Here is a 20047-nt window from a genome sequence, read left to right as displayed (position 1 = left end):
CGTTTTCCGTTCAAGGCGCTTGCTCTCTTCCAAAAGCGGCGAGACATTGATGTCGCAGAAGACTTTTGCGCGAGGATAGCAGACCAAGTAGTTCGTCCAGGTGCTCTGGCCGGAAGTGACGCTCCTCATTCCCGTGACGGCCGCATGGATCTTCCATTTACAATGGAGGAGCTTGAGGCGGCACTAGCCCTATGCAGGCGTTCTTCATCACCGGGGCCAGATGGTATATCATATCGAGCCCTGTGCAATCTGGGTGAGACTGCGCGGGGAGAGCTGCTACGTCTGTACAACGCATCCTGGCAAGAGGGCAGTGTTCCTGACGAATGGAAGACAAGTCGTTTGGTACCACTTCTGAAGCAAGGCAAGTCCCCACTTGAACTTGCCTCATACCGCCCTATCGCACTGGCCAGCTGCGTGGGAAAGATAATGGAACGGATGATCCTTAGCCGCCTCGAGTGGTATCTCGAACATTACAAGGTTTATCCAAACTCCATGGCTGGCTTTCGACGTGATCGATCATCTATTGATAATGTCATTGATCTCGTAACGTATGTCCAACAGCAGAAATCACGCAAGCGTTTGTCTGCAGCCTTGTTCCTAGATGTAAAAGGCGCATACGATAACGTGCTACACGAGGCCATTCTCGACGCCCTTGAGATGGTTGGCCTGGGTGGTCGAGTTTTTCGATGGATTGCTAGCTACCTGACAGCTATATCTTTCTTTGTGTCAACCGACGACGGCCCAACCACACGACACTATACCTGCAGGGGCGTTCCTCAGGGCGGAGTACTAAGTCCTACTCTGTTCAATCTCGCTCTCATTGATCTTGCCGAATCCCTACCATGCACGATCGAGACATCTATATACGCAGACGACATATGTGTCTGGACATCAGCCGTCACACGCCTCCAGATACGAGCGAGGCTTCAAAAAGCTGCAAGTGTGACAGCGAGCTATCTCGGGAAGCAAGGCCTTCAAATATCCCCGGAAAAATGTGCATTAGTGGCCTTCACACGTAAACCAATGACGCACTATGCCATTTCTATCGAAGGACGGACCATTGCTTATGCCCGAAACCACAAATTTCTGGGTATAATCATAGATAGAGACCTTCGTTGGAGCCCGCATGTGTCTTACATGAAGCAGCGCCTGACAGCAATCTCCCAGCTGTTCAAGTTCCTGAGTGGAAAAACCTGGGGGATGTCGGTCGACGCAATGCTGGAACTGTACAGATCATTATTTCTCGGTTTTTTGAGATATAGTCTGCCTGTATTGACTAATACATGCAAGACAAATATTCGCACTCTGCAGGCTGTACAAGCTCAGGCTCTCAGAGTTTGCCTTCGCTTGCCAAAATGCGCGTCGACTGAAGCGACTATTTCCATCGCACGGGACCACCCTATGCAAACGCACATTGCGGTTGAAGCCTTGAGAGCTCATATTAGGCATTTTTCCCGGGCCGATTGCCACCACCTTGCAACATAGCCTTCAGAAAGACCATGAGCATCGTATTGTGCAACGATTGCGAACCATTCTGCCCACCTTCCGTCAGGCTTCAGCCCCGCATCTAAGCCAGCGATACCTCCTTGGTGCTTCATTAAACCTGAAGTGCACCTCAACGTCCCGGGAATCAGAAAAAAATCTGAGCTCTCATCTCCAGTGCTGAAACAGCTGTCTCTGATTCTTTTACACGAGAAGTACGCAGATCATGTGCATGTTTATACTGATGGGTCAACTACCCCCCAGTGTTCGTCCGGAGCAGTGGTCGTCCCAGCGAAAGCTATCAGCGTCACTTTCAAGACAGACCACCCAACGACATCAACAGCAGCAGAACTTGCCGCTCTTCGCGCTGCACTTTGTGTAGTCAACCGTGAACAGCCCCAACGATGGTCAGTCTTCTGCGGTTCGAAGGCAGCCCTACAATCTTTGCTATCAGCCCTGCGACACGGACCATACAAGCAGTTGGTCTTCGAGGTTAGATATCTCCTCCATACTTCGTTAGAGAAAGGACACCACGTGACATTTCAGTGGCTGCCAAGTCACTGCGGCCTGATAGGCAATGAACACGCCGACAATGCTGCTCGATCAGCTCTTCAAGGTGACAGGATCGAGACGATACCCCTATCAAGGACCGATGCTGCTAGCCAACTTCGAGTGGCTGCACAAGAAATGGCTTCCTCCACTTATAACACAGCAAGCAGACTGCACAACCACCACCGCCACTGCCCGACCAATCTGCGTCTTCAGACACCTACGGGACTACGCCGAAATGATGCCACTCTGCTTTGCCGTTTATGGCTAAGAGTGGCTTTCACAAAGTCATTCTCCTTTCGAATCCAAATGGCTGACAACCCGTTTTGTGACAACTGTGGCAGCGAGGAGACACTACAGCACATCTTCTGCGACTGTCCTCGCTACAATGCGCAGAGAAAATCCCTCGCCGTCGCTCTTGCTCGCATAGATCCCAGACCGATGACGGCAGGAACCATTCTGGAATGTCGTCCTGATAGGTCATCGCGGGTGAAGGCGACGAAGGCAGTGCTAAACTTCTTGAAGGCATCAGACCTGCACCGTCGGTTATAGACTAACGTCGTTATGATGACCGTGAAATGTGTGTGACTTTTTGTGCGTGCGTGCTCTCCTTCTCTCTCTCTCTCTCTCTATCTTTATATCTCCCCCATCCCTTCCCCCAGTGTAGGGTAGCATACCGGTCCTTCTAGACTGGTTAACATCCCTGCCTTTCCTTTCTCTGCTTCTCCTCCTCCTCCTCCTCATCCCGTTACCGTAAGCTATGAGCAACTCGCGCGGCTAAAAAATTATAAATGAAAGAAAGCTACGTGCCGACCACGACCGTGCGGTATTTCCGTATTTGCTGTACGGCAAACCAATACTGTTAAAACAACATTCCCGTAATCCGGCGTGAAAGAGTTTTTGTACAATTTAAACAAGAGTAATCCTCGCAGATGAAGTTGTTGAGGCATCGAAGAAATACCTCACGCAGCATTCCAACACGCAAGCTCTCACGACGAGAACGAGCTTGCGGGTTTGTCAAAGGGGTTCGAAGCAATAAAAAGTCCGCACTTCAAACACCAGTTCCTTTTTTTTTCCTTTTCTCCTTCGAGCTGTCAGCGCTTATTGGAAAAAAAAAACACAGTAATTCTTTTTACGACGAACTCAAACACGCGCACCCTAACCCACGTCTCTCCTCGCTAAACTATCGAATACCCGCAAGAAACTCTTTGGCGCTTTGGTTCTCGTATTTCGCTTTGTTCTTTCCTTTTATTATTTTTTTTTCTTTGAGACGCGGAAGCAGCTGTTCCGCGTTTGAACAAGCGTGCTGAACCTCAGAACTTGAGTTTGTGGTAACTAAACGGATTTCTTTTGGCACTCCAGTTTCGAAAAAAGATAACAAAAAACAGCGTTGGCGTCATTCTTCTCTATCGTGAGGCTATGCATGGCGTCAGTAAGGACGACGCGCTTGTTAAAGATCACGCTGAACGAAACAGCGCTGGAGGCAACACACTAAGACCGCAAGGAGCTGTGAGTAGGGAAGTCGGTGGCACGAACAGATAAGGGAACGAAGGCAATGACTTCGAAGATGCGGACTCAACATCAAAAGGGTGCTACAATGATTCAGTTGACATTTCACCTTGTTGTATAAAGAGAGCGGAAAGAACTAGCTTTGAGACAAGCACAACTTGAGCGTGTTCTTGATGACGAAGGGAAGTCATGGGCAAGTCTGAACCGCGGGCTGGCTGTTACATCAGAAAATTTAATACGTGACCTCATTGAAACCACAGCTTTACAGACAAAATTAAAAAGATGAATCGTATAAAATGATATGCGTGGTCTCAGGCTACATTGATGCCATTCTTTAAATTCGCCATCACATTCGCAGGAGTGGTGACCTATATTGTCTCATCTTGTCCTGGCAGCATATAATGCACTGTTACGAGTCCCTGCGGCTAAGTTTGTCATGATGCAAATTAGAGAACCATAATCAAATCACCGACTTTGGTGTCTTGTGTTTGTACAGTGGGAAAAATGCCGAATTATACTTCGATTTAAGCTAAGCGAGAGCGTCAGTACGCCGTAGTAACAGTTCATTTCTTTTCTTTCTTTCTTTTTTTTTTTTGCGATGCATGTGTATCCTCAGACTTCGGCACCCTTTGAAGGCACACTGCGTGCATATGTGTAAAGGTATATTGTTGCAAATGTGGATCGAATAAATACGGAGTTATTTGCGCGCCTGTTGCCTTTGACTTTACTTGAAATTGAACTCTACTGATAAAGGAAAAGAAAGAAGTCACAGTTTTGCCGCAACGGCGAAGCAATGAATGCGATAGCAACAAATTAGAATGCCGCACGAAGAACGGCAAGCAGCTCGATACTTGCAACGCATCGCTCGAGCGCAAAGGACTGGCGAAAAGAACACACACAGGACGACCACGAACTAACAACGGTCACAGCCCGACACTTGCAGCGCACTGCTGAAACACAAGGAAGGACACTCGAAAAGAACGCGCAGGTACAACTGTTACAGTTGTTACTTCGTGTTAGAGCAGCGCGCTACCACCCAACGCTCTTAGACTTCTTGTTCTATAAAACTGCGGTGCGTAGAGTGACCCCTCCGAGTCTCCTGCCGCGTGGTGGCGTTCGACGCATCGTTTACTCGGCGTTCCGCATCGTCAGTCGGCACAGAAATGGGCCACCTTTTAGTGCGCATCTGAAGGAAAATGTAGGAGCGTTGCTTTAAAGAGCGCCCTTCGGGCAATCGCGCGTGTGATGCTACACATACTGAAGCACCTTCGAGCTCTACGTGCCTTCAGCGTTACATGGTGTATATAAATAGCTCACCGTTGTTATGCTTAGTAGCCGGTAGCGCGTGACCGAGTTGTTTAAGCAAGTTCGAATCCTGGTGGCACGCGGCGGAAATGTTTTTCTTCTGATTTATTTTTCTTTGTGGCTTTTATTTATATATACATACATATACATATACGGGACATGACGGCGACGGCAACGGCGCCGGCAAAAACCAGCCGAGAGTGTTCGTATAATTGCTATCGCAATAAAACCTATATTCAACTTGAGATGGCCGCTCAAATTAGGCGACCTGGCCTCCAAATGGAAACTAAAGCGTGGGATTCCATGCTTTCTACTACCATCCCGACGTCTTTCCTGCATGACATGCAAAGATACGCCGACTGAAGATCTCGTTTTATCCTCCCGACTACTTTTAGTATGAAGTGTTAACTGTAGGCTCTCATCGTGCAGGTAAGTGCGTTTCTTCAAATCGAGTACTCCTATATTTCGTTATCGTTCGCATTGTTCTTTTCATAACTTTTTTTTTGTGAGAATGTGACCTACTAGTTCCTTTTAAAAGTAAGTCTTGCCGATAAAATCCCTGTGGTTATGCCGGTCGACTATTGCGCCCGTAACAACCATTTCCACGCAGTTAGCATTCTATATCGAAGTCTGCAATGGTTTGCGGTAGTTTTCTTAGGTGCACGTCATCAAGTGAGAGGAACTGAAATGAGAGAGAGAGGGAGATAGAGCGATGATGGGAGTGAACCGCTGGAAAGCAATCGCCCTCTCTGTACGCTCGCAGGGGGATGAATTGAAAGGCCACGGGGCGGCAGACGGCGTGAATTCGGTTCCGAGGACGTTCCAAAGCGATGGTCGTCGATCAAAATCGTTTATTCTGCCCCTGCTCGGGTCCTTCTCAGTCTTTTCTTATTTTCCGCCTTGTACCGCGCCCTCTCTATATATTCGATGAATGGTGAATCGGGTGGAAACTGATTGAAGATTGGGTCGCCATTCATCCGAAGAAAATTCGCTTCTGGAAATAGAGCACGTTCGAGTTGGGCGAATCGGTTTACTTCTCTTCTCCGGCTTGATGGAGGACGCCACCGGTAGATTTCGCGGCGTTTTCTTTCTTTCATTCTGACATCTGCCTGCTTCTTTTTAATCCCTTCCACCTTAACCCTCTTGTATCGATGCAGGCTGTATGTGCAGTTTTTTCTTTCCATTCTACCATTTCACATAGTCGTATATTGAAGTGAAGTTCGTGTTCGCGTAAAAATAAACTTTGAAGGCGACCAGAGGATTAATCTGCCTGTTTTTGGCAACGTCTGATCGAATACGGCACAAGCGCGCAGTAAGGCAGTATGCGCTGAATGCGTTCGCGATAGAAGTTGGTTGACTTCTATCGCGAACCTTCTATCGGTTGAGAAGGTTTGTGAGAGCTTGGACACAGTGAATCAATTCATGACCACTGCAGTCATAAGTGCACAGGTGCAGCAAGAGATTACCACATTTCTCAAAACATGCTAAATAAGCAGAAATTCACATTCAAATAAGCAGCATTGCAAATAAAAGGGTTCAAATTTCATTTCAACAACTGATGTTTTTTTTTAGTTCCTGCTAACAAGTTGCAACATAGGTATTTTATTTCAGCGAACTTTAACGAACTTTTTCCTGGGGTCCCTTGAAGCTCGTTCAAGCGAAGTGTCACTTGTTGTGGTTTCAACTTTGTCATTATGAACTTTTCAACCATTACATTTGTAATAGTTTATTTTGTGTTTGGTTTCACCTTCTCGTGAGGATAATACACTGGTGCTGACGCCAAATGTAACAAAGCTGTCAACAAATTCGGCCATTTCAATTCAATGCTCACGACTTTCATCTGGCTGGACATAAGGTTTGTCTATTTAATGCTTATCTGCTGCGTGTCAGCCTGTTATCGGCCGTAAAAGGACACACACGGGAGAAGCAGAGCATGGCGCCATTTTAAACCAATTGCACACAGTTAAGAAATTAAATTAAACATGCAAGTTGAAAAAGACATAGCACAGGAACGCTTTGACCACTTTTATTTCTGCTATGTACACAGCACATTCCGCCGTTGTGTTCGCAGTAGCGCTGCACGACGAGTCGGCGACAGACAGATTTACAATGATCGACGATGTATGTATGTACACATGATAGAATGACAGATTATTAACAGATGGTCTACCTGAGAAGAGGGACTAGGAGGCTGATGTAGCCACCTTACATTTCTGTACATTGGCGCTGGAGCAGTCATTAATGCCCTCGCTTTCTGTGCGCATCAAGAGAGGAGAACGCGGCCTTTACGAGAGGATGCAGCAAAACTCGCGCTGGAAGTTGATTTTATCTATGGTACCCACAGAACAGATTTGCGAGCTTTTTAGCTCAGAACAGCGAAACAACATGTCAGCTGCTTCGTTATTTTGACGTTCAAAAAAAACCCCGATAGGTCTAGAGCACGTTTCTGGATACGATACTCACAGATCAAATGAAACGGCGCCTCTTGTGTTCAGTCTGTATTGATTCTTTCGCGCTTGATGGACGCGTCGCCCGATTCTGTGGAGAGCAGACGTACCTATGGCTCTCAAAAACCTGATATAGAAGTCGTCGTGAAACGTAATTTAGGATAAATGGGTTTAAACCTCATTAGAAAAAATGGAGATGATAAATGGGTTTAAACTTCATTAGATTGGAGGTGACCCTAATCCTTCACCTAGGTTGCTGGTAGTGGCGCTCGCACGTAGGCGTACGTGTGCCCACTGCCGAAGGGGATCTCAGAGGCCACGCAGAAAGAAGCACGTGGTTGAGATCTTATCCACCAGGTGCCGCAACGATCCGAGCTGCTCACAAGAAAACCGTCCGCTTTCTCAATGAAACCATTCAATAAATTTTCGTTGATTACCCTGACAGTTCATTAATTGTAGTTGATTAAGTGTGCCGCATAAGTGCACTTCATCTTATGCTATAACCCAGTGAAGCGCGCTTCTGCTAATGATTTTTCTACTGCAGATTGAGAAACGAGAGGAGAAGGGCCTCTGGCGCAGTAGTTAATGGAAAATTAAAAAGCAAGGTACATATTACGGATCTCAGAGCGTACGAGAGACCGCGCCACCTTTGGAGGCAGTGTCGCTTCTGCGACACCGATCGCTAATTTAGGCTCATAGTTAAAAACAGCGCATGGTAAACACGGACAAGATGTACACAGGACAGCGCTAGCCCTGTGTGAATCTTGCCCGTGTTTACCTTGCGTTGTTTTTAACTATGGATACGTATCAACTGGCTCGCATTCGCCAGCTTTTAAGTTACCTAATTTAGGTGTTCTTACGTCCGCAGACTTCAGTAAATCAATTTTTCTTGATACCAGTTTATTACTTTCTTCCTTTGTGCGTACGCATCGCATTTTCTTTCTTTCTCTCTGACTGGTCGGAGGACGCACATTCATACACAAAAGCTCGGCCAATAACGGGAAGCAATGTAGGGCAGATAACTCTGACGCAGCAAGTTCAAGAGGCCGAAGACATCGAACCGTGAACACTCAACGTATACTCCTATATGTACATTCGAAAACTTCACCAGCGCGTACGAAACGCGGGTTTAGCAACACAACAACATCAACCTATTAACCCTAATGTACAGTGTTCAGCAAATTAAACGCGATATTCGGAGCGAGTGGCCGGCAGTGGTTGTTGCGTCGCCGGGCGAGCGTTCGTGAAAGCAATCTCGTGCATTGTGGTATACGTTGAGGGTGAGAGGGTTGGTGATGTATGGAGGCTGCATCCGGCAGACAATTGTTCTGTCGACGTTTCACGGTGAAGCCGCCGGAGAGCTGCTAGCCATGGTTTTTACACGGCGCTCGCCTGCCATGCTACACGAAGTACACGTGCCGCCGTAGTACTTCCGCAGGTGGCAGGATGTGCACGTATGTCAAATGATTGTATTTCGACTTTCGGCAATGTGCTAGCGTGGCATCGGAGCAGACTTAAGGTGCTCGCGGCCTATTACGTGCTCAGGAAAACAAGAAACGTGGGCCCAGAGAACCGCCTAATGAACTTTACGCCAGCCATCACGTCGCCAAGAGTGGAATTAAATTCGTTTGTCACGCGTGCACAAAGAGCCTCTGTGAAATTACGACCCCGACCCGTATGCCTGAAGCAGCGCCACGCGGCAAGCGAGCATGATCTAAAATGCATTGCTTGCACTGCGCCACTGAGAACCGCAAACCGAAGGACTGTCGGCCGGATGCAGCCACCATACGTCACCAAGCCTCTCGTCCTCAGTGTATACCACCATGCACCATGGCCTCCGAGATTAGCCCCGGCAACGCGCAGGTTGCCGAAGGCTATCTCGGAGGCCACGCATGCGCCAGTTTACTTTCACGAACGCTCCTCGGTGGCGACACGACCGCCGGCGTCCACGAGCTCCGAGTATAGCGTTTCAACTGGTGAGCACTGTACAGACAACTTTGACTTGTTTGCGCGAGCTACTGAGCCTGTTCATGGAGGATCTGGGACGTGTAGGCTTCGGGCGCTGCGTACGAGCGCTTGCCCGATGACGTGCCAAGTCAGCTGGGAAAGCGTGGCGTGGCAGACATCGGTGACGTTGCACAAAGGATGCCACTCGTGCTTGCATCTCCTCGTTTCACCCGCGCAAGCCTTTGAAGAGAGGATGATGGAAGGCCTTCAAACGCTGTAACCTTAGCAAGAAAGAGAGAGAGAGAACAGGAAGAGAGAAGGAGCAGTTGTTAAACACGTAAATGTCTAGATGGCTTACTTAAGCTGGGGACTGGTAAATGGAACCGTCAGCGAGTTGAAAGAAAGAGGTGAAGCGAAGGGATAATCAATGCATGCATAATCAAAGCAAGCGTTTGTGAAGAAATACGAATGTATTTTTACTGCCTCTAAAAAATGAAACATAAAAGACGTAAAAGATAATGGTGGACCAAAAGTACGACATAGATGAGTTGACAAAAATGTCGCTCATCAGAAGCAATCACGCGTCTTTTTTTTTACGTTGACAAACAATATTAAAGCCAGAACGCGGTTTTACGCGTGCACACACAAAAAATCTATTACGTCATCATTGTTTGTTAAAGCGAATATCGGGTAATACTTGTGTTATTTTATTAACGAGGGCGGCCACCCAACGGCAAGGGGTGCTTAAAAAGAAAACACTTTGTGAATTTGGTCCCGTAATCGCAAAGAGTAAATTAATACACTTGACACCAGCGGAACAAAATGCGGCGGCGTCTGTGGGAACATGGGATAACATACTCTCAGCAGTGATTCCAGATTGTTGGCGTGTGTTGGTGATACCAACTTGACTCGTTGCACAAACGTATTGTGTCGAAAATTTACGGGCCAATATGTCTGATGAAAAAAGAGATAGAGTAGCTATTGTATTTAAATGATTGTTCTTTTTGAAATCAATAAAGAAAATCACTTTCTGATTTGTGCCGTACTTTTATTAGGGGCCATTCCTTTCACTCACTCACTCACTCACTCACTCACTCACTCACTCACTCACTCACTCACTCACTCACTCACTCACTCACTCACTCACTCACACTCACTCACTCACACACCACACACACACACACACACACACACACACACACACACACACACACACACGCGCACACACACACACACACACACACACACACACACACACACACACACACACACACACACACACACACACACACACACACACACACACACACACACACACACACACACACACACACACACATTCACACACGCATGCGCACACACGCACAATTGTGAATGCCGCGAAATACCAAAGAAGCACACCACCTACTAACTTCCAAACTCGACAGCACTGAAAATCTTTCTAGACGCAGCAGTGCATGTGCAGTAACCTGCAGCAACTGTAAGTATTAATTAGTGTAATAACCTAAAGCGACGTCAAGGAAGAGCTTAAACTGGCAGTCGCTTTTCTAACTTTCGAGTCAGCCTGTTTATACGTGCATGACCTTGATGTTCAACCTGCAAAGAACTCCGAGCTGGAACAGGAGGAAGGGGAACAGAATTGTTTTCGGCTCTACGTAGACAAAGTATCGCACAATCTGCCGGCAAGTAGCACACGCCGTAATGTTTCTACAGCTATGAAAACTGCTTCTCACAGTGAGGTAACCGGGAGAGGCTCACATTTCGTTTTCGTGCCTCCTGCACGCATTAGGTGCACGTTATCACGTAAGTAGACGCGCTGTGGTCACCAGGCATATTGACACCACGGCGACGTTACCACCAGGGCGTCTCGAAGCATCAGTTGGATCTGCGTGTTTAGAGAACGATGCTGGCAACGGCAAAACACAGGCACAAAGGTTTGCCGGCTACCTTGCCATGTAGGCTAGGCAAGCATGCACAGCTGTTCCAACATTCCCGTTACAGTTACATTGCAACTATGAAATTAGAATAGAGTGGAAGCACTTATATATATATATATATATATATATATATATATATATATATATATATATATATATATATATATATAAACAATAAAGTGCTAACAAAGGACCCGGAAGTAAAAGTTGAAAAAAATCAAGCACGTAGGAAAAATTGTTCAGTAAAGGACTGACGTTTCGGCCGCGGGACCGGCCTTCGTCGGAGTGACGAAGGCCGGTCCCGCGGCCGAAACGTCAGTCCTTTACTGAACAATTTTTCCTACGTGCTTGATTTTTTTCAACTATATATATATATATATATATATATATATATATATATATATATACATATATATATATATATATATATATATATATATATATATATATATATATAGCTGCATGAGTGTGTGTATGTGTGTTCGCGGCGAGCACAGCTGAACTGGTAGCTGCTACAAGCGCCGTGAAACCAGAGTTCATCGGCGTCAGTCATCACGGTTAAGCTACATCGCCCATTCCAACGTCGTAGTTCTGGCTACAGAAATTTCCTTCGCAGTAAAAGTTCACCATGTCTGCATGTGGCACTAGGTAGAGGTGCTAGCTTACATCTCATGGAGCACGTCGTATTTTCAAACGACACCGAGCGTCCGAATTGAACATAACTATCTGTGGTTCCTTAATCTTGCGCCCACATTAAAATACACAAGCTTCAAGGAATTGCAATACAGTTGTCGTTACACCCCGATAACAAACCTACGGCGTCGTGCTGATTCGCAAAGCATTGCTCAGCCCAATTCGCTGAGCCACTGTGGTAAGTGTGAAGCGAAGGCAAAGAAAGAAAAAAGGTTATAGAAACAACAAAAAATTTCGCCGTATTCCTTTACATGTTCGCAGTCAAGGGTAGGAAAATCACCATGATAAGATACGGCGAAAAAAACAAACTGATAAGACATACCCCACCTATTCAACAAGGTACAGCCGCGCTCAATATGACTTGCAACGCGGGAGCGCGTGGCCCCATTACTTCAAAAATTGCGCATGGCTTCAAAGTGCCCTCATTTCCTCAACTAAACAACATTTTCTCATTTAGCACCATCTCCAAGTGAGAGAACAGCAATTAGTTGTGGAAACGAGTGCAAGTTGAAGCCATGCGCAATCTTTGAAGTAGTGAGGCCATGGCACGCGCTCCCGCGTTGCTGTACATGTGGTGACGTAGGTTTCGTGCAAGGTTATGATAGAACGCTGCTAGGAGACGTAAGCGGAAGACAACTCTCTACTTACGAAACAAAGAAAGCTTCGTATTACTCTTTCCATCATTAGGGAACAATGCAACATTATATTCGCGATGAAACAAGTGAAAACTTTGCACCACGGACAGAGAAATAAAACTTGAAGTGTAATGATTTCAAACGCGCGCCAAAAAAAAAAAAAAAAAAAAAGAAGTACATAAACGAAACACTGTAAATGTACTGAGAACAGAGACGAGGAAATGGCGGCGAGCAAAGCGTAGTGGGAACAATACAGTTCGCTAGGCACGACATCCAGATTATCCATTATGCATTTATTTTTGCTCATCAAAATTTTCTGAGCAATGTAATTGCGCATTAAGCGTTACTGGATCCATCGCGCCGACATTAACAAGAGGATTAGAGACGATTTCCTTAAAGTTTTACACTGTACCGTCCTTTGTAGCGTATGTTCTGATCGTCGACAGCATATGGTAAAAGGGGAGAGAAATCTGATGACCAGTGAATCATTGTTGCAATAAGCGAATTTTCTTGTAGCTTTTTAGTAACCTACTCGGTAATGAACTATGTTAAGTACCTTGTGGTTTTATTTTGGACGAGGATACTACGTACATAATGAAGAAAAAAATATTTAAGCACGAATGCTTAAAACACCTCTGGTCGGTCGTTAATCTATTACAAGTCATTAACTCAGGACAGTTCATTCAAATTGCTGATTCCCTGTTTAATATGTACGCAAATATTCGTCGTAAATACGCCCGTCGGTAAGACGTAAACAAAAACATCTTTGTCAGAAGAAAAAAAGAACGCTTGCGAGCACATTAATGCAGAGAATGACGACAAGCCCACCGTCAAACATGCTAAGCGCGTCCATTGAACCTATAACGCATGGCGCGGGCCTTAGCTCGCATGGGGCATTATTTGCCAGGGAGGCGTGTCAGATTACTTTTATCGCACAGCTGTTATTGTCGAGGTTTGTCATTTGTGTCGTAGATAAAAGTTATCATCATGATGCACCGGCACGCGCTTTCTTCGTCCTCTTCTTCATCGTCGTTCTGCTGTCTGCTCCCATCACGTGCGCCGATCTTTCCGGCGTGAGATGCAATAACTCTGAAAGGCGAAATAACGAGTACAGAGGGAGAGAAAGAAAGGGAGAAAGACAGAGAGAAAGAAAGAGATAGAAAGAAGTGCAAAGAGAGAAATTTTTGGCGAGAAAAATTTCCTGGCGAGGCGATATTCGAGCCCGCGTACCCACGATCCGAACGCGAGCGTCTTAACCACTCGGCTATCCAGGCACGCTAGCAGAGCATAGCATAGCCTTGTATAGCGAGGTGGTGGGAAAGGGAAGTGAGAGTGAGGAGGAGGGAAAGAAGGTGAGGAAAACGAGTAGAGAGAAAGAAAGAAATAGAAAGGAAGAGAAACAGAGAAAGATAGGAAGAAAGTGAAGAAAGAGAGAAAAAGATAGCAGGTGAGAGGACGGTTACAAAGAGAAAGAGGGAGAGGGAGAGAGAAAGACACAAGAAAGATAGAAAAAAAGAGAGCAAACATAGCCGTGTATAATTTAGCAAAAGGAGGGAAAGAGAGAGGTGAGGGGGTAGAAGCCTAGCCAAGCCAGGATAAGGAAGGCGCCCACCAGCTCTGCTGTGACCAAAGTTGTACGTAACGCGTTACAAGTAATCGATTACGTGTAATCAATTACATTTTCCTCTAATTCTGTAATTTAATCGATTACAATTTTGATGCTGTGAGGTTCTTGGTAATGCAATAACATTTTTTTGTGTAATCGATTACCGGTAATTAATCGCTTTGTTTTTCACAAAATCAAGTGGTAACCGGTCTTATACGGCAGATCTCGTGTCGAAAAATATGCGACCGCTGTGTAGGGACCATTTGTTTTTCACTTTTTACTTGGCCTTACCTGCAACGCCTTACCTAAGCGCCAGCAACAGCGAGGAGCAACGCTTCATCGGGGACATGGACACTAGCATCGAAGCACTGCGCAACTACGAGCTGGCGCACATGGTGTTCCTACATTATAATACCGCCCTTCCCTCGAGCGCGCGCATTGAGAGAGTGTTCATTGTAGCAGCTGACCTCTTTACAAGGAAACGTGGAATAATCAGCGACAATCTTCAAAAACAACTCCTGTTGAAAGTTAACAACGTGTATCACTATATCAGAAAAGTCACAGTAAGCCTTACAGCATTCACGCAAGCCTCCAGCCTTCTCTCTACCAAACAAGCCACCGCAGTTCGTTGTAGTTCGACTAAACTTGCGTTAGTGTTATGGCTATAAAATTTTGAAGGGAAGTAACGCGAAAGTAATCGATTACATTTCTGTAAATGCTCAGTTACTTTTCTGGGGCTGTAATTGACCAGTTTAATCAAATAAATTTTACAGGAAGTAATTGTAATTGTAATCGGTTACTTATTTTCTGTAACATTCACAAATCTGGCTGTGACCCAGCTTTGCGCGGCTTAGTGCAAGCCGCGTCAATTTTTTTTTCCTTAGGAAACGATGAAATTTGTAATCATTCGGGCCTCTGGACTTTTTACTGCATTTGCTTTTTTTTCCTTTCGTGAATATATTTGGTGGTTTGTATTACTTTAAGAAATTTGAACGAACGCTGTGTCAGGTTCGTTGTTTGTTTGTTTGTTTGTTTGCCCTAAGGAGACTGCCGTGCGTATGCACTTCGTTTTCTTCGACTACGTAGGTGTTGTTACAGCTAAGAGCTCATGACACCTATGCTGCGCTTACAAACGTGGACAGATTAAGTGTAATAACAATAAGCAGTCATTCGCGTCTTCACGTGTATTTCAAGTGCAAACAGTACAACTAGAATTATATTTCACACCATGTATCTTCTACCCTCCGTTAGTTTTGTACAAAGCTTTTTCTCCATTTATTTCAGGGCTGTCAACATTCTCCGCCGAAGTTAACTACGTAGCGAAACTGTGACAACGATGAATAAATCGAACGGAAAACAAATTTAAGCTTAACCCGTGAGCATATTTATCTGACATTTGCTGTTTCAACCACGCCAAAATGATATGAGCATCGCAGAGATGATTCGAGCCACGCGATGGGTTAAACGTTTGCCGGACTTTCTGTGTAACGGAATCCACACTGTGTACGTAGTCTGAAGCCATGCAGAGGTAGCCAGATGAGCTTGTAGTAAGCTTCGAGTTAACTAATCTGTACCAAAGGATAACTGACTAAATAAATAAGTAAATAAAAACACGGCAACCACGGTCTTGTATCTAACAGAGAGAGAGAAAGAGATGAAAAGGAAACGCAGGGAGGTTAACCTGGCGCGAGTGACCGGTTTGCTACCCTGCGCAGGGGTGGGGAAATAGGGGTAAGAAAGAGGACAGAGAGAGAGAGAGATAAAATGAAAAGGAAAAAAAAACACGCACACATGCACACACAGGCAAGACGTTCCAGTCAGAGCCGTTCTGAGAGACCGGTTGAACGCAGAAAGCGCAGTAGCGCTTGCACAGCCTTTTTCTGTGACGTTGAGTCCGGTCGATGGCGCAGGATTCTTTCTTCCGACAGAGTGCGGTCTTCCAACTTATCGAGCGCGTTGCAAAGTGACTGTCTTTCTGAACAGTACTGTGGGCAGTCGCACAGAATATGTTGAGTTGTTTCATCACTGCCGCAGTGGTCACATGATGCGGTGTCGTCCATTCCTATGCGGCACGCGTACGCGCGCATAAATGCGACACCCACCATAACCTGCACAGGAGGGTAGCGTCACCTCGGCGAAGGCCTGGAGGAATTTGAAGGCTGAGAGTTGGGTCCAGGGAATATAGTCGCGCATGCTTGAAGTGCGGCTCGTTCCATTGCGACGTGATGCATTGACGAGCAAGCACGCGGAGCTTCCATGCAGCGTCAGTTCTAGAGAGCGGTATTATTATTTGACTGCTTTCTGTATGTGCTGAACGGGCAGCTTGATCGGTCCGTTCATTGCCGATAATCCCACAGTGACTTGGAAGCCATTGAAACGTTATTTCATGGCCTTTCTCAATTAAACGGTGAGTCTCTTCTGCGATCTGAAATACCAGTTGCTCGTGCGGGCCGCGGCGTAAAGGCGACAGAAGGGATTGCAGTGCCGCCTTTGATTCACTGAAGATCGTCCATTTTCGTGCCCGTTCATCAGTAATGAAACGTAATGCGGCAAGAAGCGCTGCGAGCTCTGCTGCTGTCGATGTCGTAAGGTGAGAGGTCTTAAATTTGATTGTTGTGGCTTTCAGAGGTATCACGACAGCTGCGGTTGAGCTGTTCGTCATAACGGAGCCGTCGGTGTATACGTGCACTGAGCCTCGGTTGAAGGAAGAACAGTGAATACATAATTAAGAAGGTAACATTTATCCCACGTGGGAGGCTTAAAGGTTAATTCAGGGGTTAAAAAAAGAACAATTTGACCAAGAAGATGAAGCTGTTCCTGCTGTGTCTTCTTTTTTCCGTGCGTTGTAGTTTGGCACGATTAATATTATTTTTCTGACAGTTACACGCAAAAAATATGCGCAGCATCGCGCGAAACCGCGCGAGCGTGCTCAGTGTAGTTGACAATGGTACACTTTTAAGCTTGAAATATAATAAATTAGGGTTGCTTGAAATTGCAAGGTTACATAATTTATGTCACGGCAGGGCTAGTTTGATGTGAAGACCACTAACTTTTCTTTTTAATCGCCTTAAAGGGGTACCGAGCCACTTTTCCAAGTAATCATCGAATGACCGTAGTATCGGTGTTGATTGCCCCAGGAATTGATTGCCACACAAATTTTTCGAATCCGCCAAGAACGAGTAGGGTTATAAAAATTTTGCCGCTTGCTTTAAGCGCTTTTTCTCTTCTCTCATCCCGACGAGGGCGCTGGAAGCTACACAGGGAAGGATGGCACGGGGTAACGATGTTATGTCAGCGAACGTGATGAAACGCAGTCGCTCTCTCCTGTTGCTATTCCTGTGCGCGAGTGTGGCTCTATGTGTAATGTTATCAGTCTACGGAGCATGGTGCCGGCACATGGCGGCACCCCGTGGCAAGAAGCGCACCTGATCCAAACACCGCTATTGATTTATGTCGGCTATTGGCCAATCGCATGCTATCTGCTGTTTGACGTCAAACGTCAGACGCCGGAAGCTCCGAAGAGAGTGAGCACAGGCCTCTGTATGAAAAGATGTCGCCTGAGAAAATGTCAACTTCGCGCTCCGCTTGTAAGCTCTCCTCGGCGCGCTTGACCGAAAGATTTGGCTGGGCTGTTCATAGTAGTGTCGCTAGCCGCATGATGTGTTTTCTCATCAAGCCTGAGGGGTGGTTCATGACCCCTTTAAACTATGTTTAGTTCAACAGCTGTAGACATAGCTTACGTGGTCACCTCATTAAATCAATCAATCAATCAATCAATCAATCAATCAATCAATCAATCAATCAATCAATCAATCAATCAATCAATCAATCAATCAATCAATCAATCAATCAATCAATCAATCTAATAGAGACCAGAATTAAAACACTTGCCCTGTGTTTTGGCCGGTGACCCGGTGAGCGGTGGTCTTGCAGGATAGCTGCGCTGCTTGGTTATAGAATCCCGAGGAATCTCCATTTTGCTTTCTGTAAAAATCAACAGAAAAAAAAAAGAAAATTACGAAGTGTAAGGAAGACGCGACTTACACTTGACCTTTTTTGGGTGAAACTCGCAATTGCTTTGAGGTCGTTACGAGACAAGATCTAACAGTTGCGGTAGTCACTCTTTTTATGCATTTAAGCGGAAAGCATCCTTTAGGCGCTGAAAAAAAAAAGACAATATATACTCACTTTATATATTGCTCAAGCTGGCGCCGAAACATATATGTTCTCCGGCAAGAATATAATGAGGCTGTATTTCGCCTCAGCAACACAGTCAACAGCAGGGATGTTAACCAGTCTAGAAAAAAATTATGGCTCCAATCCACGCCGTGAAAGTTGGACAGCGAAGCTGTATCAAACACCACACAAGCTGATGGTGGGGTATGTTTTATTATTACTTTAGAGTAATGGTAGTGACAATCACTTTGTGGTCGCTGTGATAGACCGTGATTGGTTCCGCTACCATTTTCAGTAAGACGAATTTGTTCCTTTCGTCGAGCATTGTATTCACACTGTTCTTCTGGTGTCTTTAATTTCCGTGGTCTACCCATGGCAGTCTTAGAGAGAACTAAATGAGTTGCTAGACGGGTCTCTCTTTCATATATGAAAGCAGGAAATACACGCGGAGAGATGGAAGGGCCGTTTGACGTCGTTCGAAGCCCTCGGGTGAAGTGCAAAGCAGCTGCAACCTAATCTTTACCGGGAAAGCGTGGGAGGGTGTTCCCACTGTTCACAGGCGCCTTAAGGCCTGACCACACGTACGCGCTGACGCGCTGCAACGCGTACGTGTGGTCAAGCCTTTATCATCCAGCATGTGGTTTTGATGCTTGTTTTGTGGTTTTCTTTATTGAAATGAATACTGAGCTCTGTGCTTTATGCCTGATTGCAAAGAAAGATGTGCCGTTCGCCTTCAATTTTAGGGGCGAAGCTCCTCTTAGTCTAACCTTGTCACGCGTCCGGCGTAAGGCGTAACCGGCAGTATCTCCCGAACAGTGTCTCCCATCACCGATCCTTTGCAAACTGCCCACTACTTCGTCTTTGCAAACATCCCACTATGATCCATCACCTATCCATTACTTCACCGACCATAAAGCCGTTATAATGAAGGGGGAACGGAAGCCACGTCTAGCTACCACTTACGATTAATAAAATTTCTTGTATAAATATATACAGTGTTTGTCACGTCTTTGATGATGTACTGGGCTATCGCTTCGATTACTGCTGGGCGAAACCACTGAAGATTTCACGGTGTAACCATGATTGCTTCAGGAGCTTCGCCCAAGCTCTTCATCATTCACCCGTGGATATGCTGTGAATTTTTTTTTTCAAAGGCCTCAAAACCACCCAGAGGTCGAAATTTAGTTGTGGTGTTGCAGTTGTGCACGAGTCTACAGCGAGCGCATTCGTCGGCTTGTCTGCACACCCATGCAAATGCCCTTCCTCAGCGTCCGAGGTGAAAACGTAAGGAGCGCGCGCATCTGCTAGCACAGGAGCACGCTATCGCGAGCGTCTGTTGGTGGTTCAGGGGCCTGGCGTTTCTGCCCACGGAGACGAAACCGTTGCAGAGTGGAGGTATACATCTTCGCTATAAGGCTGGCATGCTACCCTACACTATGAAAAAGTATAGGGAAAGTTGAAAGTTAGAGAGAGAGAGAGAAAGAGAAAGAGAGAGAACGGGAGCACACACACACACACTGTGTCACACTCCTCATGATCACAATATCGCTATCGGAATATAACAGACAGTGCAAATCTGTTGCCTTCAAGAATTTTAGAAATGCCAGGGGCGAAGGAAGTGAACGGTTCCTCCTTACTCATTGGCAGCCGGGGATAGCAACGCGCACGACTGCCAAGTAAAAGCACAATTACCTTCGATACTTTGTATCCTCGCTGTTGAGGGTTCTTTCACCTTCGGAGGCGGCGGTATGTGAATCTCTG

The 20047-nt window shown here is 46.0% G+C and overlaps 1 protein-coding gene and 1 long non-coding RNA gene across 2 annotated transcripts in view; both read right to left on the bottom strand.

Moving 5' to 3' along the window:
- The window catches only part of LOC119385944 (lachesin), a 356455-nt gene that overhangs the window by 273464 nt on the left and 62944 nt on the right, over positions 1–20047 (bottom strand). The gene's annotated exons all lie outside the window — the stretch shown is intronic.
- LOC125757668 (uncharacterized) lies at positions 6861–11134 on the bottom strand. The gene is made up of 2 exons (XR_007415418.1): positions 10998–11134; positions 6861–9520 (listed from the first exon to the last, which is right to left on the bottom strand). It is a non-coding gene; the product is annotated as an uncharacterized LOC125757668 (long non-coding RNA).

This window comes from Rhipicephalus sanguineus, chromosome 3 (genome assembly GCF_013339695.2).
Source record: "Rhipicephalus sanguineus isolate Rsan-2018 chromosome 3, BIME_Rsan_1.4, whole genome shotgun sequence".
In the NCBI taxonomy this organism is placed as follows: Eukaryota; Metazoa; Arthropoda; class Arachnida; order Ixodida; family Ixodidae; genus Rhipicephalus; species Rhipicephalus sanguineus.
Note: the sequence above shows the minus strand (reverse complement) of the source record. Positions and strands in the feature narration are given on the sequence as shown.